Source organism: Sus scrofa, chromosome 15 (assembly GCF_000003025.6).
Source record: "Sus scrofa isolate TJ Tabasco breed Duroc chromosome 15, Sscrofa11.1, whole genome shotgun sequence".
NCBI lineage: Eukaryota > Metazoa > Chordata > Mammalia > Artiodactyla > Suidae > Sus > Sus scrofa.
The window spans coordinates 133,986,724-134,014,356 of record NC_010457.5 but is presented as its reverse complement, the minus strand read 5'-3'; the positions used below and the strand labels follow the sequence as shown (position 1 = coordinate 134,014,356).

The 27,633-nt window shown below is 44.6% G+C and overlaps 1 protein-coding gene and 1 pseudogene across 2 annotated transcripts in view; both read right to left on the bottom strand.

Moving 5' to 3' along the window:
- Positions 1–27,633, bottom strand: part of UGT1A6 (UDP glucuronosyltransferase 1 family, polypeptide A6) — an 80,337-nt gene that overhangs the window by 34,673 nt on the left and 18,031 nt on the right. The gene's annotated exons all lie outside the window — the stretch shown is intronic.
- Positions 10,241–26,408, bottom strand: LOC110256904 (annotated as a pseudogene).

Genomic DNA, 27,633 nt, shown 5'->3' with positions numbered 1-27,633 from the left:
CAAAGAGACAGCTCTCGCGCCTGCTCCCCGAGAGGTGGTGGTCCCCACCGCCACGCTCCTAAAGCGGAACGTAAAGACCAAAGACCTTAGGAGTTCGCTGCTAGCTCAGTGGATGGAGGCTCTGGTGTTGTCCCTGCTGGGGCTCCGGTCACATGGGTTCGATCCCTGGCCCGGGTTCTTCCGCATGCCACAGGCATGGCCAAAGCAAAAACAAAAAAAACTAAACGAAACTTATTCAACTTTTCGAAGAAGACATAGGACCAAATCTTCACACCTTAGGGTGGGCAAAGATTTCTTAGGACACAAAAAATACAAACTAATAAAAATAGATGAATGGACCTTCATCAAAATTTAAAACTTTTGCTCCTTTTTTTTTTTCCCACAATTGCAGGTGAACTTTGCTTTCAAAACAACTGTACTCAAGAATTTATGAGCGGTTCATGACAGGGCCTATTTGCTGTCACAGTTGGGACCACAGAATAGGACTTCTGTTCTGCTTTGAAACTGTTATAAATGTCTTTGTGCACTTTGCTATTAAACATAATCCTGAGGCACACAGAGATTATATTATGGCACTAAGACAAAATGTTCCCCATAGCACCTCAAACCTTGCCTTTCCATTTCGTGTGAAGTGAGCCAAGTGGTTTGCTCTGAAGTTTACTTACATTTTATTTATTTTTTATCGTATTGCATTGTATTGTATTGCATTGTATTGTATTGTATTGTATTGTATTGTATTTTTTGGTCTTTTTAGGGCCACATCTGCAGCATTTGGAAGTTCCCAGGCTAGGGGACAAATCAGAGCTGTAGCTGCCAGCCTACAACACAGCTATGGCAACTCGGGATCCAAGCTGCTTCTGTCACCTACACCACAGCTCACCAGCAATGCCAGATGCTTAACCCACTGAGGAAGGTTACGGATCAAACCTGCATCCTCACGGGTGCTTTGTCAGATTTGTTTCCTCTGAGCAAACTCTGGGGAACTCCTGAAGTTTACTTACATTTTAAATCAGTTTTACTTAAATTTTTCTTAGCACAAAGTAGTCAGAGATATGAATACATTAATGGCACTTCTGGCTTAAAGATGGGTTTGAGTTCCACGTAAGTGCTGATGACATAGTAAGAGTTAACCATTTAGGTATAGTGTTAAGCTGAGGCTTGTTTAAAGCAGGGAAACAGGAAAAGGTGATGTCTTCATTTCCTGTGGCTGCTCTTAACAAATTACCACAAACTTGGTGGCATGAAACAATGCATATTTATTCTCTTAAAGATCTGGAGTTCAAAAGTCTAAAATTGGTTTCACTGGACTGATGTCGGTGATAGCCGGGAACAGGGTCCCTCCAAAGGCTTGGGCAGAGGGTCCCATCGTGGCTCAGTGGGTAATGACCCTGACCAGCATCCATGAGGACACAGGTTCCATCCCAGGCGTGGCTCACTGGGTTAAGGATCTGGCATTGCCGTGAGCTGTGGTGTAGGTCACAGACATGGCTAGAATCCCCTGTTGCCATGGCTCTGGCGTAAGCCAGCGGCTACAGCTCCAATTTGAGCCCTGGCCTGGGAACCTCCATGTGCCCCCAGGGCAGCCCTAAAAAACAAAAGAAAATGAAATAAAATAAATCAAAGGTTTGTACAAAATACTTAGGTGAAATCCTCATGGTAACACAATTGGTGAATAGCAATCTTAGGACGCTATTCAGATCGCTTGACTTAACCAATTAAAAACAAAAAGAACACTGGTGCTGATGAGTCAAAACCATAATGCAAATCTCATGGCTAGCCTGTACTCAAATTGGTGCTACAACTGGGATTGCTGGAAATGGAAAAACCGTTTCCATAAGGCTACACGACACTGTCCCATTGCCATGTGCAGGATGTAGCTCGTTTCAAAACAGGTGAACAAAAGCCAGAAATATTGGAAGGCTTGGAATAATGGCAAGTTTGGAATAGCGATTGAGTGATGCAACACACACAGGTCTAAGAGGGTAGCTTTCTTTTGGTACAGGTTCTGCCTTAAAGTCTTTTTGAGCATGGTCGCCTTAAGATAATCCATTCGCAAATGTGCCATCCACCTTGGTCATCGCCAAGGAAAGGTGTGTATGAGGCATGCAAGCAGAAAAGGAAAAACAAAAAAACTGGACAGCCTGAAAATGGAGCAAGTTCTCAGTCCTTTGCAGAAAACTCATGTGGCCTGAGCACATTGTTCACAAACTGAGAATCTTTGAGATCGAGTTTGGGTACCCTGTGGTCCTTGAAAAGCCAATCCGCATGGAATGACAGGCAAGCAGCACACAGCAGGAACAGACAGATATTCGGCTACCACTCTTCCGCAGGGGCACACAGAATCTGGCAAAACCGTATCAAATAAAGTCCTTGGGCAGTGCTGAGGTGCCTGGGCAGTGCTGTTTATGTACTCTGTACGGGAAGTGTCAGAACACAAGGACTACTAGGGCTTTTCAAAAATGAGTTCACGTGCTTGCCAGACAAGGGAACGCACACCAGTGGAGACATTCGTAGTGGTGGAGGGGGCCGGGAGGGGTGGGGAGCAGGGAGAGAGAAGGGGTATTGGGAGCTTTGAAGGGATAAGAAGGAGCATGCACAGTTTCATGGTGCTTATGCTAATTACAAGTTGAAAATGATGTCACTGGATATGGCAGAATAAGTGCATTGGACTCTATACAATTGGTTAAAATAAGTCCCCGTCGTTCAGGGGTCAGCTAAGTCTCCAGCTGAGTCTGGTAAGAGTCTGGCAATCCAGCATGACTTAGAAGCCATGGGTGGAGAGAGGACAAGATGGCGGAGGAGTAGGGGGACACGCTCGCCCTCTCCCACAAACACAACAGAAAAAGCACATCTACAGAAGAAATGACTCGCACAGAACAGCAACCAATCGCTGGCAGAGGAACCTAAACTCCAATAACGGCAAGAAGTTCGTGACATTATTGGGCAGAACGGGAGAAAAGAGGAGAGTGAGAGAAGGTGAATCCGAGTGGGACGCATGCTCCCGAAAGGGAACTGCGGAGGAGAAAGGGATCCCGCACCCTGGAAAGTCACCTACCGGGCGAAAGATCAAACGAACCAGAGGAATCCCCAGATGCAGAGAAGAGTGTAGCAGTAAGTTGGAGTATGGAAAAGCCGATCAAGAACCCTACGGACCATCTGAACTACGGGCACAGTCACCAAAAATTGAGACGCCTGGGTGGGGTCTGGGCACCGAATCCTCGGCTCCAGAGGTTAGTCCCCGGGAAAGAGCCGGGGGACGCCTGGGGGGCTGGGCACCGAGACCTCGCGTCCGAAGGTTAGTCCCCGAGAAAGGGCCGGGGGACACCTGGGGGGGGGCTGGGCACTGAGACCTCGGCTCCAGAGATTAGTCTCCGGGAAAGGGCCAGGGGACGCCTGGGCACTGACACCTCGCCTCCGAAGGTTAATCCCTGAGAAAGGGCTGGGGGACGCCTGGGGGGGGGGGCCGGGCACCGAGACCTCGGCTCCAGAGATTAGTCCCCGGGCTAGGGGGGCGGGGCAGAGCGGAAACTGCTTGGGAGGTCTAGAAACCATTTGACGGGGCAGAGACTGCCTGGGCGACTGGAAAACAAAGCTGTCGCAGAGGAAGGGAGCAATACTCTAGGAGCGGGGAAGTGGAAAGCCGCATCAGAGGGAACCTGGGAGAAGAGCCTGGTCTGCGCCCGTGCTGGGGAGGGGAGAGAAGAAGGGGTGGGTCCCCATAGAATACCCCCCACGCCACAGCAAGCTTACAGGCCCGCTAGCTAGCTGAAAGCTGTGCTTCCCAGTGCATCCCCTCCCCCCACCCCCGCCACGCCCTACGCTCTCACCGGACCTGGGGCTGCCTGCCATCCAGGAGGGCTGGCCTCAACAATTGCCTGAAGCCTACCACCGCAGGGGCTGTCCCTGCACAGGCCTGCTTGCCCTTTGGAGGGGCTACACTTCCACAGAGCAGCACCAAACACCACCAGACCCCGAGAAAAGGCCTGCAGCCCAGAAAAGCTAGAACAAGCTTAGCCAGGCTGTGAATAGATCGGCCTAATTCTCGGAAGGTTTTTCTGAGTCGGGTTGCCCCGGGGAGGAACCTCTTAGGTTTCCAACGGCCCTGCTACCCACCCAAGCCCCCAGGGGATGCTCTAGTGGACCAGCTGCATAGGACTGCCAGCTCCAGGCAGGACCCCCTGCAGCCCAAAAAAGCTGCAACAAGCCTGGCCGAGTCGGGAAAAGATCTCAGATGGTTTTTCTGAGTTGGGCTGCCCTGGGGAGGAGCCTCTTGGGTCTCCAACGGCCCTGCTACCCGCCCAAGCCCCCAGGGGGTGCCCCACACCGGAGGAATAGCTGCTCAGCACCACCAGCCCCCTGGAAGAGCCCCTGCAGCCCAGAAAAGCTGCAACAAGCTCGGCCAGACTGTGAAAAGATCCGCCTACATTCTCAGGCTGTCCTTCTGAGTTGGGCTGCCCTAGGGAAGAGCCTCTCAGGTTCTCAGTGACCCAGATAGCTGCTCCAGCCCCCAGGGGGTGATGCAACCCTGAAGAGAAGCTGCCCAACACCGCCAACCCCCTGCAAGAACCCCCCAGCCTAAAAACACCAGAGCAAGCTCTGCATGACCAAGTGAAATCTGCTACCATCGTGGGGTGGACCTCCCAGTCCTGTCTGCCCTCAGGAAGTCCTCCTTTGCTTCAAAGAAACACTGTTAGCCCCATCAACACTCCAGAAAAGCCACACTGCCTCAAAAAAGATTGACCAACAACGCCATCCCTCAGGAAATATTCCACAGCAGTGACAAGGCAAACACTGCCCGATAACGGAGAGTACAACTCCCTCAGGAGAAAGAAAACAACAAGCAAGATGAAGAAGCTGAGAAACCACCCCCAGTCAAACCAACAGGAGAACTCACCTAAAACAGTCAACAATGAAACAGATCTCTGCAGTCAGACAGACCTGGAGTTCAAAAGAGAAATAGTGAAAATACTGAAGGAATTAAGAGAAGATATGAACAGTAATGCAGATACCCTCAGAAAGGAACTAGAAATTATAAGGAGGAGCCAAGAAAAACTAGAACATTCATTTGCAGAGATGCAAACTGAACTAGGGGCAGTAAAAACCAGAATGAATAATGCAGAAGAACGAAGCAGTGATATGGAAGATAGAATAATGGAAATCACTCAATCTGGTCAACAGACAGAAAACCGAATCAAAAAACTGGAAAGCAATATAAGAGACCTATGGGATAATATAAAGCGGCCCAATCTACGCATAATAGGAATTCCAGAAGGAGTAGAAAAAGATAAGGGAATGGAAAATATATTTGAAGATATTATCGATGGAAACTTCCCAAGTCTAAAGGATACTGGATTCAAGATACAAGAAGCACAGAGGGCCCCAAACAAACTGAACCCAAACAGACCCACACCAAGACACATCATAATAAAAATGGCAAAAGTTAGTGATAAAGAGAGGATCCTCAAGGCAGCAAGAGAAAAACAGAATGTTACCTACAAGGGAACCCCCATAAGAATATCAGCTGATTTCTCTACAGAAACACTACAGGCCAGGAGGGAATGGCAAGAGATATTTAAAGTGCTCAAAGGAAAAAATATGCAACCTAGAATACTCTATCCAGCAAGAATATCATTTAAAATAGAAGGGGAAATAAAAATTTTTCCCAACAAACAAAAACTTGAAGAATACAGCAACACAAAACCCAGGTTAAAGGAAATATTGAAAGGGCTTCTCTAAACCAAAAAGAAAGGAAGGAAAGGGAAGAAAAAAGAAAAGAAAAAAAAAAGAAGAAGAAGAGGAAGAACTAGGACTGAGGAAACTGCAATCAGAGAGCAGTCACTCAAATAAGCCAGCATACAGATTTAATCATGAGCATGCTTCAAACAAAATAAAATTAAAAAGAAAAAAATAAAAAAGAGTCATCAAAACCATAAAATGTGGGCAAGGGATGTTAGGAGGTAAATAACCCTTTTTGTTTGTATGTATGTCTCTCTTCTTAATTTTAATATAGTAATGAAGGATTTGAACTTACAGGACCATCAGGCTGAAACACACAATTATGGGAAGGGGTTAGCATACTTAAAAAACAGGGCAACCACAAGCCAAAACCAAATATTGCATTTGCAAAAAGAAATACACTCAAGCAGATAATAACAGGAGACCATCCAACCAAAAAAAAAAAAAAAAAAAGAAAGGAAGAATGGAGAACCACAGAATCAACTGGAACACGAGGTTCAAATGGCAATAAATAATCATCTATCAATTATCACCTTAAATGTCAATGGACTGAATGCCCCAGTCAAAAGACACAGAGTGGCTGAGTGGATAAAAAGGCAAAAACCTTCAATATGCTGCCTACAAGAAACTCACCTTAGGACAAAAGATACATATAGATTGAAAGTGAAAGGGTGGGGAAAAATATCTCACGCCAATAGACATGACAGAAAAGCAGGAGTCGCAACACTCATATCAGACAAAATAGACTTTAAAACAAAAGACATAAAGAAAGACAAAGAAGGACACTATTTAATGATTAAGGGATCCATCCAAGGAGAGGATGTTACTATCGTCAACATATATGCCCCAAATATAGGAGCACCCAGATACATACAACAAATATTAACAGACATAAAGGGAGCTATTGATGAGAATACAATCATAGTAGGAGACCTAAATACCCCCCTCACATCAATGGACAGATCCTCCAGACAGAAAACCAATAAAGCAACAGAGATCCTAAAGGAAACAATAGAAAAGTTAGACTTAATTGATATCTTCAGGACACTACATCCAAAAAAATCAGAATACACATTCTTCTCAAATGCTCATGGAACATTCTCAAGAATCGACCACACATTGGGACACAAAGCGAATCTCAATAAATTTAGGACCGTAGAAATTATCTCAAGTATCTTCTCTGACCACAATGCCATGAAATTAGAAATCAACCATGGGAAAAGCAAAGAGAAAAAACCTACTCCATGGAGACTCAGCAACATGCTACTAAAAAACCAATGGGTCAATGAGGAAATCAAGAAGGAAATTAAAAACTACCTTGAAACAAATGATAATGAAGACACAACCTCTCAAAATCTATGGGATGCTGCGAAAGCAGTGCTCAGAGGGAAATTTATAGCAATCCAGGCCTTTCTCAAAAAAGAAGAAAGATCCCAAGTTGACAACTTAACCCTCCACCTAAACGAATTAGAAAAAGAAGAACAAAGAAGTCCTAAAGTCAGCAGAAGGAAGGAAATTATAAAGATCAAAGAAGAAATCAATAAAATAGAGACTCAAAAAACAATAGAGAAAATTAATAAAACCAAGAGCTGGTTCTTTGAAAAGGTGAACAAAATTGACAAACCCCTGGCCAGACTCACTAAAAAGAGGAGAGAAAGAACCCAAATCACCAAAATTAGAAATGAAAAAGGAGAAATCACAACGGATACAGCAGAAATACAAAAAACCATAAGAGAATACTATGAACAACTGTATGGCAACAAGTTTGACAATCTGGAAGAAATGGACAATTTTCTAGAATCTTACAGCCTGCCAAAACTGAATCAAGCAGAAACAGACCAACTGAACAGACCCATCACTAGAAATGAAATTGAAGAGGTCATAAAATCACTCCCTACAAATAAAAGTCCAGGACCAGATGGCTTCACAGGTGAATTTTGTCAAACATATAAAGAGGAATTGGGGCCCATCCTCCTTAAACTCTTTCAAAAGGTTGAAGAAGAAGGAATACTCCCAAAGACATTCTATGAGGCCACCATCACCCTCATTCCAAAACCAGACAGAGATACCACCAAAAAAGAAAACTATCGCCCAATATCATTGATGAAGATAGATGCAAAAATTCTCAACAAAATCTTAGCCAACCGAATCCAACAACATACCAAAAAAATTATACACCATGACCACGTTGGGTTCATCCCAGGTTCACAAGGATGGTTCAACATACGCAAATCAATCAGCATCATACACCACATTAACAAAAAAAAAAGTCAAAAATCGTATGATCATCTCAATAGACGCAGAAAAAGCATCTGACAAAGTCCAACATCCATTCATGATCAAGACCCTCGCCAAAGTGGGTATAGAGGGAACATTCCTGAATATAATCAAAGCCATTTATGAGAAACCCACAGCAAATATAATCCTCAATGGGGAAAAGCTGAAAGCCTTCTCACTCAAATCTGGAACAAGACAGGGATGCCCACTCTCACCACTGCTCTTCAACATCGTTTTGGAAGTCTTAGCCACAGCAATTAGACAAACAAAAGAAATCAAAGGCATCCATATAGGAAGAGAACTGATCAAACTGTCACTGTATGCAGATGACATGATATTATACCTAGAAAACCCTAAGGACTCAACCCCAAAACTCCTTGAACTGATTAATAAATTCAGCAAAGTGGCAGGATATAAGATTAACATTCAGAAGTCAGTTGCATTTCTGTATACCAGCAATGAAACATTAGAAAAGGAATACAAAAATACGATACCTTTTAAAATTGTACCTCACAAAATCAAATACCTCGGAATACACCTGACCAAGGAGGTAAAGGACCTATATGCCGAGAACTACAAAACTTTAATCAAAGAAATCAAAGAAGATGTAAAGAAATGGAAAGATATTCCATGTTCCTGGATTGGGAAAATCAATATTGTGAAAATGGCCATACTACCCAAAGCAATCTACAGATTCAATGCAATCCCTATCCAATTACCCATGACATTTTTCACAGAACTAGAACAAACAATCCAAACATTTATATGGAACAACAAAAGACCCAGAATCGCCAAAGCAATCCTGAGAAACAAAAACCAAGCAGGAGGCATAACTCTCCCAGACTTCAAGAAATACTACAAAGCCACAGTCATCAAAACAGTGTGGTACCGGTATCAAAACAGACAGACAGACCAATGGAACAGAATAGAGAATCCGGAAATAAACCCTGACACCTATGGTCAATTAATCTTTGACAAGGGAGGCAAGAACATAACATGGGAAAAAGAAAGTCTATTCAGCAGGCATTGCTGGGAAACCTGGACAGCTGCATGCAAAGCAATGAAATTAGAACACACCCTCACACCATGCACAAAAATCAACTCCAAATGGCTGAAAGACTTAAATATACGACAGGACGCCATCAAACTCCTAGAAGAAAACATAGGCAAAACACTCTCTGACATCAACATCATGAATATTTTCTCAGGTCAGTCTCCCAAAGCAATAGAAATTAGAGCAAAAATAAACCCATGGGACCTCATCAAACTGAAAAGCTTTTGCACAGCAAAGGAAACCAAAAAGAAAACAAAAAGACAACTTACAGAATGGGAGAAAATAGTTTCAAATGATGCAACTGACAAGGGCTTAATCTCTAGAATATATAAGCAACTTATACAACTCAACAGCAACAAAACCAATCAATCAATGGAAAAATGGGCAAAAGACCTGAATAGACATTTCTCCAAAGAAGATATACAGATGGCCAACAAACACATGAAAAAATGCTCAACATCGTTGATTAGAAGAGAAATGCAAATCAAAACTACCATGAGATCCCACCTCACACCAGTCAGAATGGCCATCATTACTAAATCCACAAATAACAAGTGCTGGAGGGGAGAAAAGGGAACCCTCCTGCACTGCTGGTGGGAATGTAAACTGGTACAGCCACTATGGAGAACAGTTTGGAGATACCTTAGAAATCTATACATAGAACTTCCATATGACCCTGCAATCCCACTCTTGGGCATCTGTCCGGACAAAGCTCTACTTAAAAGAGACACATGCACCCGCATGTTCATTGCAGCACTATTCACAATAGCCAGGACATGGAAACAATCCAAATGTCCATCAACAGATGATTGGATTCAGAAGATGTGGTATATATACACAATGGAATACTACTCAGCCATAAAAAAGGATGACATAATGCCATTTGCAGCAACATGGATGGAACTAGAGATCTCATACTGAGTGAAATGAGCCAGAAAGACAAAGGCAAATACCATATGATATCACTTATAACTGGAATCTAATATCCAGCACAATTAAACATCTCCTCAGAAAAGAAAATCATGGACTTGGAGAAGAGACTTGTGGTTGCCTGATGGGAGGGGGAGGGAGTGGGAGGGATCGGGAGCTTGGGCTTATCAGACACAACCTAGAGTAGATTTACAAGGAGATCCTGCTGAATAGCACTGAGAACAATGTCTAGATACTCATGTTGCAACAGAAGAAAGGATGGGGGAAAAAACTGTAATTGCAATGTATACATGTAAGGATAACCTGACCCCCTTGCTGTACAGTGGGAAAATTAAAAAAATAAAAAAAAAAAGAAGTCATGGGTCTTTGACCGCACTGGGTAGTGATCATGGTTGACGGCAAAGACGGCCTTCAGTTCTGATGTATTCTAGGTTAGTACTGCTAAGTGGGAAATTTCCCTTTTCCAGGCATAAAACATACTTTCTGTAAAGACTTTCCAAAATTGGAAACTCTTTTTTCAATGTCTTGGCTCAAAAAAGTCACACGGCTGTTGGTTGGCCTGTTGATGAGCATTCCTCCTTCCTGGGACAATGTAGAATGGACTCTCAGAGCGGAAGAAATCTATTTCCTCTGGGGCAAAAATGACCATCTGAAGTCCCTTGCACCGGATTCCCTCCATGGAATTCCCACTGAAAACACCAAGCAGGGAGAGGCCTGTTGCTGTGAGCCCCAAGAGACCTGCAGACCTGTGGTCATCGCAGGAGAATCCAAATAGCCAAGCACCTTCCCGCTACAGCTCCACTCTTAACAGTTTTTACGCTACCTTATCCCATACAGCAGCCTTCAGAAGAGAGAGTACTTTCTTCAAATAACCATCAAGAATCAGCCTTCTTTCCCCCAGGAGTCCACTCTTCTGTCTCCAGGGAGGAAGTCCTTTTTCATCCTGGAAAGTCACTCACCCAAATCCTTGCTTCTTTAGGAATGTCTAATTCCACTTTTTCATCCTACTTGCTCAGCAAACACAGATTCATCTCCTCTGCTCCCACTCTTCTGTAACCCTTTTCAGGGTTGATTTCAACTGCCACCAATCAGTATAGTCAGCAATCTCATAGACTACACTCTGGGAAATAGTCCAAGACCTCATGAACGAAATAGGATCCTCTCCATCTTTAGCCTATACAGCTGAATTTTGGACTCACTAGTTACTTATAAAACTCTTTCCTCCCATTACTATGCAACTTGTGTCCCAATCAGAAATAAACCTTGTGAGGATGGAGCTATCTAAGGGGACTTCACTCTGAAAAGATGCACACAAAATACTGTACATTCCTGGGCACCGGGCACAAGGCGTAGTCTGAAAGGAGCTTGGGTCAGATCCACCTGCTGACCTCGGGGAGCCTCCCTGAGAGCCACGAGGCAACTGGAGGTCATCCTGGGGATATCGACACTGGCAAGAGCCATTTGGGGAGCTCCACTCTACTCTGATGACTCTGGTGCTAGAAAGTGCCATTTTGGACTCTCCCTCTTGCTTATTTATTAGCCCTAGTAATACTAACCTGTGAACACCAGTACTGGGATACCCCAGGCCAAGGAGCTAGCTGAGTAGGAACAGAGACGCACCCACGGCCAACTGCCTTAGGATCCCCTGAGTCCCCAGTCACCTGAGGTCTGGCCCCATCCACCAGAAGACCCAAGACCTGGCTTGTCCACCAGTAAGGCCCAGGACCCAGGCCCACCTACCAGTGCACCAGCACTAGCCCAGAGATCCCATGGGCCCTTGCCCCACCTCCCAGCAGGACAGCACAGGCTTTGGGACACCCCCGGCCCCACAACCAACTCATAAGTATATCAGCTGATTTTTTGGCAGAAACTCAACAGGCCAGAAAGGAGTGGCCCTGTGTATCTAAAGGATGAAAGCGAAAAACCTACAGCCAAAAGTGCTCTAGCTGGCAAGGCTTTCACTCAGATTGAGTCAAAGGAGAGACTCAAAGTTTTGCAGACAAGGGAGAGCTAAGAGTTGAGCACCACAAAACCAGCTTTATGAGAAATGTGAAAGGGTGGCCTCCAAGTGGAAACGTAACAACTAGAAATATCAAAATTACAAGAGGAAAAATTTCATTGGTAAAGGCAAATACATACTATACATATCAACCATGTATCGAGTGAGCAAAAAGATTAAAAGACAAAAGTTGTAAAAAATCATCTACATCCACGGTAAGTATTTAAGGGATACACAAAACAAAAATATGTGAAATACGATGTCAAAACAATAAATTGTGGACGGAGAGTAAACACACAGTGTTGTTAACATGTGTCTGACCTTAGGAGATCAACAACTGACCATCACAAATATACAGACTGCTATATAGAAACCTCATGGTAACCACAAACCAAAAATCTGTGATACAGAAAAAGACAAAGAAACCCATCCATAACACCAAAGTCAGTCTTCAAATGACTAGAGAAAAGCAAAAGGAGAAGGAACAAAAAAGAACTATTAACAAAAACTCCAAGTAGTTACATTAACTGTACATGGATTAAATGCTTCAACAGTAAGACACAGAGTAGCTAAAATGATACAAAAACAGGACCTAGACATGTCTTCACTTCAGATCTAAAGACACATGCAGACTGAAAGTGGAGGGATGGAAAAAGTATTCCGTGCAAACAGAAATCAAAAATCTGGGGTCGTACTCTTACACCAGAGGAAAAAAAAAGACTTTGAGAAAAAGACCATGGCAAAAGACAAAGAAGGACACTCCCTAATGATCGAGGGATCAATCCAGGAATAAAATGTAACCATTGTAAAAATATATGGCCCCAACGTAGGAGCACCTAAATACAAAAAGAAAATATTAGCACACACGAAAGGAGAAGTGGACAGTAATCAGTAAACAACAATAGTAGGGTACTTTTGAACCCCACATACATGAATGGACATGTCCTTCAGACAGAAAACTATGGAAACCCTGACCCTAAACAACACATTAGACCTCTTAGACTTAACATAACATTCCACCCAAAACTAGTAGCCTACACATTCCTTCACGTGCACATGGGACAGACTCCAGGATAGATCATGTGTTAGGCTACAACATAGGTACTTGGAACCTGGAACCCCTGGGGAGAGCTGCACCTCTGGGAGGATGGTGTTAGCTTCACAGAGACGGGAGCCCTGGGGAGAAGTGGGGCTGTGGGGAGGGAGGAGCCTGTGTTCCTGGTGCCTGTGAAACACCAGGGAGATTGTTCAAGGCAGATGACTTGACAAGTCCGGAGCAGAGGAGGGGTCTGGACTGCACAGATGGACTTGCAACCATCAGCACACGGTGGTGAGTGAAAACAAGTCTGGAGTGACATTCAAAAAAGGAAAGAAAATGGGAGTGATTTATACCCAAACCTAAGACATCTAGAAGATGTTTTGTTTATGACCTTCAAGGCTGCCTTGTTAAGAAAACAGAAAGGAGCTTAATGTCTACCTAAGGAAAGTAGAAAAACAATTATCAAAATTCCAAAGGAAAGATGATACCACTAATTTAAAAAAAATCAGCTGAATCAATGAAATCGAAAACGGAAACAGTAAAAAAGAATAAGCCCGTACAAAACTTATTTCTTTGAGAAGACCAAACAATGATTCCACCTGTCATAAATCTTAAGAAGGAGAAGAAACAAACATCTAAAAGATTTAGACTTTAATGTCTCATGCTTTGAGAAAATGTGCCATAAACGCTTAACGGAGTCGCATCCAAGGGTAAACCAAACCAAATAAATAAGAGTGACAAAATTCCAAAGTAAAAAACAATTTAGTGGAACAGAAATGATAATGGTGTGCTTATCACGTATAATACTGGAGGATTTCCGTGTACATCACATTCCCTGTAATAAATAAATTGGCACAAACACAACTGAGTGCCTCTAGGTGACATACCTTGTCCTGCTCCGCACTTTCAACATAAGGAAAATAGACAATATCTATTGGGTCTTCGCTGTGATTCATCAAGGCCAGAGTGGTTAGGTCACCCACCCAATGACATTCAGCGAGAAAAATGGATGTGACGACTCGAACCAACACAGCTCACTCTACAGAGGACAGTCACATGCAAAACTAAAAAGGGTTCCGATTACTTTTTAAATGCCTTCCTTCTTTTCACTTTTTACAAACCTAATAGATAAGATGTGTAGTTTATAATTGGACAACTGAGTTGCATAAAGAAAGAAGAAAACCGAGGAAAATAGATCCCTTGTGGGGTGAACCAAAAAGAAAATTGAAGCTTGAGTCCTTTGCCATCATACACACACATTAACAAAGAGAGATATAAACGTAAGGATGTAAAAACTATGAAATCTAAGGTCATAGAATTTAATATAAATTCAGCGAATATGACCTATCTGGGCAAAAACGATGGCTCCCTTAATGGATTACAAAACAAATCCTGTCCCTAAGAGGCCTACTTCAATTGAACCCAAATATTCAGGCTCAATGTGAGAAGACTCTGAAATGGTGAGGAAAGCAGTAGTTCCCATCGTGGAAACTTGGGGTGTGGTGGCTCCTGGTGGGGTAGGTTTGCTAATGTAGGCAGCCTCTCCTACAAAACTTTCCTCTTTGAGACGCACTTCTCACGGTCACTGCCCCCACCTTCACTGCATTGATGGGCTCCGTTGCATCTCCTCTCTAGCTCACACCACCATCTTTTGATGCCTTCCGTGTCCCACGTAGAAGACCCATCTGACATGCCATCCAACTCTGCTACAGCCCTGCAGCATACTCCAGACACCAACTCCTGGTCAGAAGATTTCTCATCAGCACAACTCCTTCTCTGAAAAGCTGCACTCAATTATTTCCTTCTCTCATCACAGAGACCCCAGCTTCTCTCTCCAGAGGTGTCTCACTTCCACTTAATTTAATCGACCTCCCAGAAACTTCTGCTTCTTTTGCGTGGTAGGTCTCCTGTGACCACACCTCAGTCCCTTCCAACACAAGATCACGAAGCACATTCGGGTCAACCAATGCAATTAATTACCTCGGTCTTTCATCCTTCCAATGAACACCCTCAAGTAAAAACCCCTGAGGGCTGGGCTCACAGATCAAGTTCTCTGCTCCTACCTAGCTGGAGAAAATCCTACAACCGGTGCAAAAGGACAATCTTGGTTGAATGGCACCTTTGCTTGTTAGTCCGATTACAGACCTTCAACCCTGACTGTCATTCCTCTCCGTGGCCATTGGAAACATTTACTACACTGCTGGAGGCACTTTAACAATTCACCTCACCAAAGGCTGTTAGAAGGAGAATGAGAGGCAGAAATTTTTAGAAATCTCAGTAGATAAGTAAGCACCTGGAAGTAAGGGGGTTTTGAATGTGTCCCACTTGAAACATTGACCGAAGAAACGCATCAATACGGACCTGAGACAATGGCTTCCTGTTGGCACAGTTTATACCCCCAATGAAGACCATGTTGGGCATGATTGGCCGGGGGTAATCCATCACAAAGTCTCCTCTGAAGAGCCACACGGATGCAGAGCTCAAGACATCCACCAGCGACACCTCTCTCTGCAGAAGCTTGGAAGCCATTTGGGCATAAGGAGTGACAAAAACATGGCAAATGTATCTCAGGGCCAGAGGGTAGAGCATGTTCTTGACCCTTTGAAAGAATGTCATGTGGTCTGAATTCATCGTTAATAATTTAGGAACATACGAGAAAGGGTTTGGGCATGCTGTGCCCTCAAAATCTATGTCACACGGAAGAGAGCGCAAAAAGAACACAGCAGGAATGGACAGGTACTTAGCCAGCACGGCCCCGCAGGGGTAGACAGGATCCGTTAAAACCACATCGAAGGAACTGGCGTTCAGGTCCCTGATCAGGTCCTTGTTATACAGCAGCTCCTCACAAGACCTTTCAAACATCAAAAACACTTTTTTCAAAGATACCATCGTCGTCCAAAACATTGTTAGAAAATTTACTTTTTCAAAAAGCAGATGAAAATGGCGCAGCATGAGGTCATCAAATTCGTCCTGGGTGTAGGGAATGGCATAGCTTTTCACAGTGAAAAAGTCCTCTGCCTTGATGTGCATGTTCACCTCTGGCGAAAGGACCACTGCTTGGTGGCCTCTGGCATGGAGCTCCTTCACGGCCTTCCGCATGCTGAGCCAGTGGCTGCCCTCCATGGGGACCACAAGCACCTTCCCGCCCTCGGCCCAGGGTACGACCACGCACAGGCAGAGCAGCAGTCCAGCGAGCATCGGCAGGGGAGCCTGGAATCCCATGGCCATCTCAGCAGAAGCCGCAAACAACCAGCTTTCCAGGTCAGCCTGTGCCTTCTATATTTGTTTTCTTTCTTGTCGTTAAGGCACAAGTAAGCAAAATGGCATGTAATTGGCAGGCAGTGTGCCCTCCTTACATTAATCATTACAGGATAAATCCATCCCTATGTTTCATCATGTCTGCTTTCACCCAGGGAAAAGACCAGTCCCCTTTATCTTCAAAGAACTCATTTGACTCTGCTGCTCCCTCTGGGGAGCATCCCAGTTCACTCTCTTGGTTTGTATCCAACTCCAAAGCAAGGCTCTGCATGCTTATGCCCTTGGATCACTTCCTACCCTGGAATGAGCTCTGATCTCTGGGGCTGTGACTGAACTCGGATGACTTACCTATACCCCAGTCCCAACCAGGACCTCTCTGCTGGCTGGGACCTTATCTGATAACTCTTAAAACTCCTTCCCCTCATTCACAGGTAAGCACGGGGCACTGTCAGGAAGGTATAGGACATTGCTCCAGCGTGCTTCTCTCAGCAGGGAGGGGAGGCCCCCTGTCCATTGTGTTCCTGTTCCACACCAGGGCAGCTCTTCCAGTGTGCATGGGAGAGTCTATGGAAGCAGGTGTCCGATGGGGAACTATCTGGAAGGATCCTTGATGAAGACAGCAGAAGGGGTGGTTGAGAATCCCTGTCTACCTCATGGAAGAAGAATTGCTGTTATCAAAAGCATCAGTGGGCAAGGAAACCCTCAGCAAGGACACGGCTGGGTCAGAGTGCACCATCCCCCAGGGCCTGCTCACCATGGGACAGCAGGGAGCCATCCCTGGCCTCAGAGCAGGCTCTCTGAATTCCTCTTCTGAATGCCAAAGGCTCTAGTTTTCTGCTACTCTGTGTAGGGACCAGGGTGTACATTAATCTGGGCCCTTACAGCAACCTAGAGTTTCTGTTCAGATTTTTCTCCAAAGTCACCTAGAGTCCTACGTCCTGATAAGGACAGATTCCTGCAGAGCAGGGGGGCCACGTGGCTTGTAGAACCCTTCGGCAGTGGAGTCCTATGTGACTCCTTGGGTTGCATGTGCTTGTGAGACTGGCCCTGCTTCAGAGAGTGATGCCCATGACCATGTGCGCTCAGCAAGATGCTGATATCTCCCCAGCCTGTCTGCCCTGGGAAGGAGGCAGGAGGGCTCCTCGGCTGCCCAGCTGTCTCTCTCTCTCTGAGCACGCTCTCTTCTGCACCCATGGCTTCCGCCATAGCGAGATCCAGTCCTGGGCCACATGACTGGCAAGGCTGAGGTTTCCCTTTGGGAGAAAGTTACCCCCTTAAGGATCCACACTGACCACAGACACCACCACTGGGCAAGTGCATGTGTGCTGAGATGCTGCCTGTGTCACACCAGCTGCCACTGTGCAAGGGAGCACTTGGTTTCACCATCCTCATAGGCCGTGAGCCCGGGATCCTGGTTCTCCCACAGCAACATCTGTGCCCTCTTTTTCTGGATCTGCTTTCTGCCCCGGCCACATAACTGCATGGTTTCCTCAAGGCTCAGTTTCTGTCCTCTGCTGTGGGAAGAGCCCTCCCAGAACACAGGGAAGGCAACATGGCCTAACCAGCATCTGTGTGCACGTGTGTACCTCTGCAGCAGCAAGACATCATGAGTATCCATGTGCAACTTTGTAACACAGACCAGAATTGCAGAATGTATGTTCTCTTCTAAAGGGGACAAAGGGACCAAAGTGTAAAAGAAAAGATAACCACGCCCCACTGCATTCGGGGTTCAGCCTTTGGATATCAATTTGCTGAGCCAGTGCCAGCCCAGACAAACGCTGCTTCCTGGCAAAAAGCCTCAGTATCCCGTCTCTCTGTACAAGAATCCTGCAACACCATCCCAGGTTAAATCCTATCATTTCTGCACTGAGGGGACTGGAAAGCCTGGTGGTGTTTTCTCTGTTCCAATTAGAGATACAAATCTAGGCCAGAATAAATGCATGCAGAGGCATACCTCCTGGGTGGGAATATTTATCACTGTAAGAATCTTGATCTTGCCCCAAATTCAGCTGCACAGTTAAAGCAAAGCCAAGCAAAATCTCACGGGGATTTGTAATAGGACCCCCCAAAATGGTTTTTAATTCACCTGGAAGTAGTTCTGGCTGCTGATAGAGGAGTGGCTCCTCTCAGGCCAGCATTCCTACACAGAAGGATCACAACCCCTTGCGAGGCCTTTTTCAGGCTATCTGAAGACACTGGAGAGCCAGCCAAAGCAGCAGAGGCTGAAAGGGATGAAGGAGACAGCGGATGGCATGGAAGCCCTAGCTGGCCAAGGACCAGGGAGAATTTCCCCACACTTTTAGCACCCACCCTCCTACGCTGCTCTTGCCCATTGCCCCAGCTCCTCCCTCTTCACAGGGAGATTATCCGCGTCACATTTGTGCCCATGTGGCCAGACAATGGCCGGCAACTCAGTCAGCCCATCACCCCCAGGAAGCCAGCAGCACCCCAGGGGGCAGTGGGGCTGCCAAGCCCCTACATAGAAGATGCAGAGCAAGATCAACTCCACTAGTGGGCGCTGGTCCTCCACGGCCAGTCCCTCTCCCCTGATGGCCCAGGGAGGGCGACTGGTCTACCTGCATCCCTCCTGTGCAGCAGTAGAAACACCCCATCCCCTCCCCGCAGAGGACAATTGAACGCTACGGTAAGCCCAGGGCCACACGATGCACACACTTCAATCAAGGGCGAAAGAGCAGTTTGTCTTGAACCTGAAACAGGGAGACATATTCCCACCCAAGGCGATGATGCTGGCATAGGCGAGGTGGCTCTGGATCAGGAAGAGGTCCAAGTCCAAGGCCCATTTTATGCTGCCAAGCGAGGGCCGAAACGCTGCATGCCTGAGCCTGCACACCCGTTTTTATGACTGTTTGCAAGAGGGCGAGCCACACTTGGGGCTTTGGTGGCCCCCACCTGCCGCCGCCCAGAAGCACGGACATGGCAGGAGGCACTCCTACCGGTGAGAGAGGGTACACCTGGGACCCTCACGGAGCCTGTGCGAGCAGGAGATGAGAGCGGGGAGGGTTGCATTCACCTCTAGGGCTGCTGTAACAAAGCACCCAACACCGGGCGACTTAGAGCTACAGGGATTCACTGTCCCACCTGCTGGAGGCAGAGTCCACATCCAAGTGCCAGTGAGGCCGCGGTCCCTCTGAAGCCTCTCAAGGAGAATCTGCCCCTGCTTCTCCCAGCGTCTGGTGTTTGCTTACACCCTTGGTCCCCTTTGGGTCAGAGATGCACCCCTCTTTGCCCCTCTTCCCTCTGTGGGCCTTTCCGCTGTCTTGCTTCTGTGCATGTCCATCCCTGGGGCCAAATCTCTCCTTTTCATAAGGACACCGGGCGTATTGAATTAGGGCCCACCCAAGGCACCTCGTTCAACTGGACTACCTCTGTAAATGCCCTATGTCCACACATGCTCACATTCTGAGAGCCTGGGGGTCAGAACGTCAGCAGACCTTTTTTTAATTTTTATTTTTAAGGTTGATTTTGATGGGGCACAAGTCAACCTACAACAGGGACCAGCTCTCCAGGGACCTCGCCTGCTAGGTGGAGGCCTGAGCTTCATCCTGAAGGCTGGGACAGCCACCGAAGTTGGTGTGGCTTGGCCACGTTTGTGTTTCTTTCAAAATCCCTTTTGCAAAGATGAAGGGAATAATTCGGAGGGGTCAGCCTGGACCCCCAGTTGCCCTATTCGCGGCTGTGTGAGGCGAGGGCCTGAATCAAAGGGCAGAGCAGCTGGAGTTCCCAAGGTGGTGTAACAGAAATGAACCCAACTAGAATCCATGAGGATGTGGGTTTGATCCCCGGCCTTGATCAGTGAGTCAGGCATCCGGCATTGCCACGAGCTGTGGTGTAGTTCACAGACATGGCCCAGATCCCACGTCGCTGTGGCCGTGGCGTACGCCAGCAGATGTAGCTCCAATGCGACCCCTAGCCTGGGAACTTCTATATGCTGTGGGTGCAGCCATAAAAAAGAAAAAAGAAAAAAAAAGAAAAGAAAAAACAAAAAAGTGCAGAGCCACCCTGGAGGCAGAACAGATGTGAGACGCAGTTCGGGACGCATCCACGAGGGGGCGCACACGGCAAGGGTGCGGCACACAAAGGATGGGCCCAGAGAGGGTGGTGGCAGGGCAGCAGGGGGCATCCCTCACCGCCCAGGGGAGGATGGTCTGGGCTGGGGAGCTGTGCATAGACAGGGCGCTCGAGAAGGGTCCTTAGCGATGGGCGAAACTTTTCGGCTCCCAGACCCGTCCCCCAAACCCATTGAAATGTGGATGAGGGTTGGGGGAGGGCAGGAACAGGCCTGCAGAGGGCCTCTCTCCCATTCTCAATGCAGTGGCATCTTCTTTAGACACTGGGGTCAGCTGGTCTCCATCTGCACTTCTGGAACCCGGAGCCCCTGGGGAGAGCTGGGCCTCTGGACCTTCGCGGAGACGGCGGCCCTGGGGAGAAGCAGGGCTGTGGGGGGCGAGGATGTGTTCCTGGTGCCTGTGAACCAGCAGGGGGATATGCTGGAGGCAGTTGGCTTCACGCGTCTGGAGCAGAGGAGGGGTCTGGACTCCACGGACGGACTTGGAACCATCAGCTTACGGTGGCGATTGAAAGAAAGGCCAGAAGTACAAAGAGACAGCTCTCGAGCCTGCTCCCCGAGAGGTGGTGGTCCCCACCGCCACGCTCCTAAAGCGGAACGTAAAGACCAAAGACCTCAGGGGTTCGCTGCTAGCTCAGTGGATGGAGGCTCTGGTGTTGTCCCTGCTGGGGCCCCGGTCACATGGGTTCGATCCCTGGCCCGGGTTCTTCCGCATGCCACAGGCATGGCCAAAGCAAAAGAAAAAAAACTAAACGAAACTTATTCAACTTTTCGAAGAAGACATGGGACAAAATCTTCACACCTGAGGGTAGGCAAAAGTTTCTTAGGACACAAAAAATACAAACTAATAAAAGTAGATGAATGGACCTTCATCAAAATTTAAAACTTTTGCTTTTTTTTTTTTTTTTTTTTTCCATACCTGCAACATATAGAAGTTCCCAGACCAGGGAGAGAATCTGAGCCACAACTGTGCAACACTGGTCCTTAACCCCCAGCACCACAGTGGGAATTTCTAAAACTTTCACTCTTTGAAATATATTATTTTTAAAATATAAAAATATAAACCACACACCAGGATAAAACAGCAGCAAATATATACATCTGACAAAGGACTTGTATATGGAACATATGAGGAACTCTTACAACTCAAAAATAGGAGGACAAATACCCCAATAATAGTAAGAGGAAGCCTTGAAGGGGCACTTTTTTAAAAAAGATAAGCATGCAATCAATAAGCACATAAAAAGATATTCATCCTCATCAGTCTTAAAGAAATGCAAATTAAAACCACGATGACATTCTACTACATAGGGGTGGTTAAAATGTTTTTTGAAGGACAGTATCAAGTGTCAGCAAGAATGTGGGACAACTGGAATTCTACGACATTATTGGCAGGAATGTAAAATAATTCAGTCGCTTTAGAAAACAGTTTGGCTTTTTCTTGTAAAGTTATACATATCTTCCCATACAACCCAGCAATCCTACTTCTAAGTATTCACACAAGGAATGTGAAACCATTTATTCACACAAACACATGTACTTAACTATTCACAGCAGCTTTTTTCCATTCATAGTTGTATAATCCCATTCAGATGAAACTCTAGAAAAGATGATTCTAATCTCAGAGGCAGATATCAGCTCAGTGGTTGCCTGATGCCTAAGGAATTGTTGGTTGACTGGGATAGAACACAAGGCCAGTTATTGGGGTGGCAGATGTGTCCCGTATCTTGACTGTGGTGTTAGTTACATGGCATATGAAATTATTATAACTCAGAAATATACAATCAAAATGATGCATTTTATCACATGTAAAAAATACCTCAATAGCATTAATTTTTTGAAAAAAGTAGCACAAATTGAAAAGATATAATTCACTCATGAAAGAATAAAACTTTCTTTACCTATTAAAGACCAAAATCAACCATGGAAAAGTCTATCTAATCTAAGAAACCTTCATAGAGAAAGACCCATATGTGATAATATTTCTTTTGCATGCTGGTAAAATTTTTAAATTTCAAGTTTAAATGTAAAAGTATCTACAAGTGTCACAATTGGGGGAAAAAATACCTAAAAGAGAACAAAAGTCAGAAAGTCCAAATACAAAATGTTGATAAACCCAAAATGATTGACTTAAAAGTTGACAGATCATCCATCCCTGGGGATATTTCTATTTAGTGCCCACCCACATTTCTAAAAAAGAAACTTAAATTAGGACACAGAGAAATCGCTACAATAATAGATTTCTAAGATAAACTAGTCCTGAAAAATATGACATCTAAATTGAAAACATCTTGAGGGGGCCCAGTGTGGAAAGTCATTAGGAAGTGACTCCTGCCGGTGGCCTCTCCTAGACTTTCATATGTACTTCACATAAGGCTCCACTAGCTGCTCCAGGGTAGAACACGGAAGGTAGTCCTGAATTAGCACATCTCATTCCTTTGGCCACAGTGATTAGTGCAGAGATGGACATGTGACTTCGTGAGAGCCAATGAGGCAGGAGGACTTCACTAGGAATCCTGGGAAAAGGACTCAGCCTCTAGCCCCAGATGCTTGGATATCATGACCCTGAGAAGCACATCGTCACCAAGGAAGCAAACATAAGAATTAAAGATGAAAAAGGAGCCCTGGTGTCATGGTTTGATCCCTGGAGCAAGTCACACCTGACCAGCATGTCCTGAGATGTCTCAGTATTTGAGCCAATAAAACTGCAAGCAACAAAAAAAGGCTTCCAACAAATACACTGAGTCCTGAATATGGTGGGGTTGCCCAAAGAGCTTAGTGATCTAAGGGTGCATCAGTTCTATTAAATGAGGGAGGTCAACTCCAGCTCTTGTCTTCATTAGTCAAAGATTTAATTTTTTTTAAAGATAAATAATTAGTGAGGGAAATACAAGTTAAAATGAACTCAAGATAACTTTTCAACTATTGGGTTGGCAAAAACCTAACCTCTGAGGACAAGTATGGGCGAGGATGTGAAGAAAAGTCTACACTGACACAGTGCCGGAGGGAGAAATCATTGCTAATACTTATTAACATTTAAAATTTACATGATGGAACAAGTCCACTTCCCGGCATCTACCATATGGAAATGCCCACACAGGGCACAAGGAGGCATGTTCAAGGATGCTTATTGTAGTTTGTTCAAATAAAAGTAAAAAGCAAGACGCGGAGTGAAAGAATGTATTTGCAACACTAATAACTGCTAAAGAATTAGCATCCAGATTACATGAATAACTTCTACAAGAAGATGAACAGCCCTGTGTGAAAATGGGCAAGAGAGATTTGCATGGGCAGAAGAGGAATCTAAGTGACTAATAAACATGCGAAAAGATCCTCAAACTTGTTAGTTGTATAGATAACCAATACTTTGAGTACTCAGGGAAATACCAAGTGAAACTACGAGCTATCATTACACATTCACCAGATTAGCAAAAATTTCAAAACTTGACAATGCTAAGTGAGGGCAAGGATAAAAGGCAACAGGAACTCTCCTACAAGGTGGGTGGGGAATTTATTTTGACACAACCACTTTGGAAAATGTTTCTCTATCTTTTCAAATGAAAGTTATATATACCCTAAAACACAGCAGCTCCACCTCTAGGTATGTCTTCTAAAGAAGTCCACGCACTGTAAAGCAATGTTCATTGTAGCATTGTCTACAGTGGTCAAAAGCTGGATAGAGCCCAAGTCCATCAACGGCAGCATGGATAAATGGGATTGCGGCATGTTCATATAGTGGAATATTACTCAGTACTGAAAATGCACAAACTATAGCTTGACAGAACACACAACACGAATCTCTCAAACATAAAGTTGAGCAAGAGAAGCAAGAAAAAAATCCAGTATGATTCTATTTATGTAAAATACCCGAACAAATGAAACTCATCTATATTATTTAGAGTTGCACAGTTGGACAGCAAAACCATAAAGAAAACAAGGAAGTAATCATCATAGAAGTCCGAACAAGGATAGAATAGGTATGATGGAGGGCAGGTACCCAGGATAGGTGTCGGCACCGACAGCCTCTATTTCTTGACAGGAGTGACTGTTACAGGATACTCATGTCAGATCTGTTAAAATGCGCATAGATATTTGATGTACCTTTCTGTGTGTTCTATTTTTCTAGTTCTTAAAAAGTAAGAAACAGTTCTCACAGACACTTCTGTGTTCATTTAATTCCACAAATGTGGGACAGGTGCAATGCCAGGTACCAAGGATATGGAGGAACACAGGATCTGTTCTTTGCCTTTAAGGGAAAATAAATACAATCATTTAAGTGCAACAAGACATGGTCTGCTAAAAACATGAGTAAACTGTTAACGATACGCAAGTGAAGGAACCTGTCTGGGGAAGGACCAATAGAAGAACCAACTTAAGCAAAGGATCCTTGGGGTTGTCTGGGAACAGCACATAGTCTGGTGTTCAAAACAGCTCAAGTGTATTTATTGACTGCCTCCCATGAGCCAGGCACTGGCTAGATGTACAAAGATGCTCAAGACATGGTCACTGCCCTGGAGGAGTTGTACCCAGAGAAACTGGGCTTGTGGTCTGTCCTGGAAGGAGAGGCCTCCTGGGCAAGACAGATGGACTGGTTCTTGGATAACTCAACTCTTATGTTTGTGGGAAGTAGGGGAGACAGACTATGGAGAAGACCCAGATTCTGAGAACTTTAAAGCATATTAAGGTTAAAAAGGAAAAGGGACAAATTAAATGCTCATGAATAAGGATGGGGTTAAATGAGCAGTGGTGTGTGTGGTACATATACACAATGGAATACTGCTCATTCATAAAAAAGGAATGAAATAATGCCACTTGTAGCAACATGGACCGACTTAGAGAGTCTCATACTAAGTGAAGTAAGTCAGAAAGAGAAAGATAAATACCATATGATATCACTTATATGTGGAATCTAAAATACGGCACACAAACATTATCACAACATTATAAATCAACTGTACTTCAATAAAATTTTTAAAAATGAAAAAATAAATTAAGGGCTTTAATGAAAAAAAAAAAAAAGAACAGTGGTGCATTCACACAGTGCTGTTTCACGGAGTGAAAGAAACATACATGAACTACCATGTACAGAGCTTGCAGAAAACTGGTGAATTAAAAACAGCACTTGCAGGAGGATCCTTATTGTTCTTGGCGTGTAGTAAACAATAAGTATTAGCCTTTTATGTGTAGGTATAAAGTGTAACAACATGATTCCTCGATACACGTGTATGTTACAAAAGGATGAGCACACTGGGTTGGTTAACAGCTCCATCACGTCACCTAATTATCATTTCTTTTTGTTGTGATAACATTCATATCTACTCTCTTAGAAAGTTCAAGTATATAATACAATATTATTAACTATAGTTAACCAGGCTGCCCATTAGATCCTCAGCTGATTCATACATTGCTGGTGGGGAAAAAAGTGGTGCAGCCACTTTGGGGAAAAAAACTCTCCATCAGTTAAACAAGAATCATCCTATGACCCAACAATTCCACTCCTGAGTGTATACTCAAAATAATTGAAAACACTTGTCCACACTTATACACAAATGCCACAGCAGCACTATTCACAAGAGCAAAAGGTACAAACCCAAATGTCCCTCAGCTGATGAATGGATAAACAAAATATGATGCATTTCTACGATGGTTATTACTGGTTATTATCAACATAGATGAACCTCGAAACATTAAGCTAAGAAGCCAGATACAAAAGGCCACCTATTTCATAATTCCATTTCTATGGAATATGCAGAACAGGAAAATCCATAGACACAGAAAGTGGCTTAGTGGTGGCCAAAGGCCACAGGGAGGGTGAATGGGGAGTGACTATGGATGAAGAAGTGGCTTCCCTTTGGGGTGATGAAAATGTTCTGGAACTAGGTAGTGGTGGTGGCGTAAAACATCGAGGATGTACTTGGAGTTCCCATCGTGGCACAGGGGTTAACAAATCCGACTACAACCATGAGGTTGTGGGTTCAATCCCTGGCCTTGCTCAGTGGGTTAAAGATCTGGCGTTGCCGTGAGCTGTGGTGTAGGTTGCAGACGTGGCTCAAATCCCACGTTTCTGTGGCTGTGGTGTAGGCCAGAGGCTACAGCTCCAATTAGACCCCTAGCCTGGGAACCTCCATATGCTGAGGGAGCAGCCCTAGAAAAGGCAAAAAGATAAAAAAAATAAAATAAAACAAACATCAAGGATGTACTAAATGCCACTGAATGCACTCTTTAAAATGGTAGTTTTTTATTTTTATTTTTTGTCTTTAAGGGCTATGGCATATGACGTTTCCCAGGCTACGGGTCAAATCGGAACTATAGCTGCCAGCCTACACCACAGCCACAGCAGCATCAGATCCAAGCCATGTCTGTGACCTATACCACAGCTCACAGCAATGCGGGATCCTTAACCCACTGAGCGAGGCCAGGGATTGAACCTGCATCCTCATGGATGCTAGTCAGATTCATTTCTGCTGAGCTATGACAGGAACTCCTGGTAATTTTTATTTTATGTGTATTTTACCACAATACCCAAAACTGGTGCATCCACCTTGAAAAAAGTTCCTCAGAAATGAAACATATAGTTCATACAATCCAGCAATTCCATTCCTAGGTATATACCCAAGAGAAGTGAAAACATATGTCCACACAAAACTTGTACACAAATGTTCACAGCAGTATTATTCAGAATAGCCAAAAAGTGGAAATAACTCAAAAGTCTGTCAACTGAGAAGTACATGTATAGAATATATAGAGTTCTCTGGTATAGCCAGAGAACAAAATATTATTCAGCAATAAAAAATAATGCTACATCAAGAGAAGAATGGATAAAGAGGAACTGTATAAATGTGGTACATATATACAATGGAATATTACTCACCCATAAAAAAGAATGAAATAAGGCCATTTGCAGCAACATGGATGGACCTAGAGATTATCATACTAAGTGACGTAAGTCAGACAGAGAAAGACACATATCATTGATATCACGTATGTGGAATCTTTAAAAATGATACAAATGAACCAACTTATAAAATGGAAACAGACTCACTGACTTAGAAAACAAATTTATGGTTACCAAAGAGGAGAGTTGGGGGAGGGATAAATGAGGAGTTTGGGATTAACATATACACATTACTACATATAAAACAAGAAATCAACAAAGACCTACTTGTAGTGCAAGGAACTTGATTCAATATTCTATAATAACCTATGTAGAAAAGAATCTGGAAAAGGATAGATAGATATATGTATATAACTGA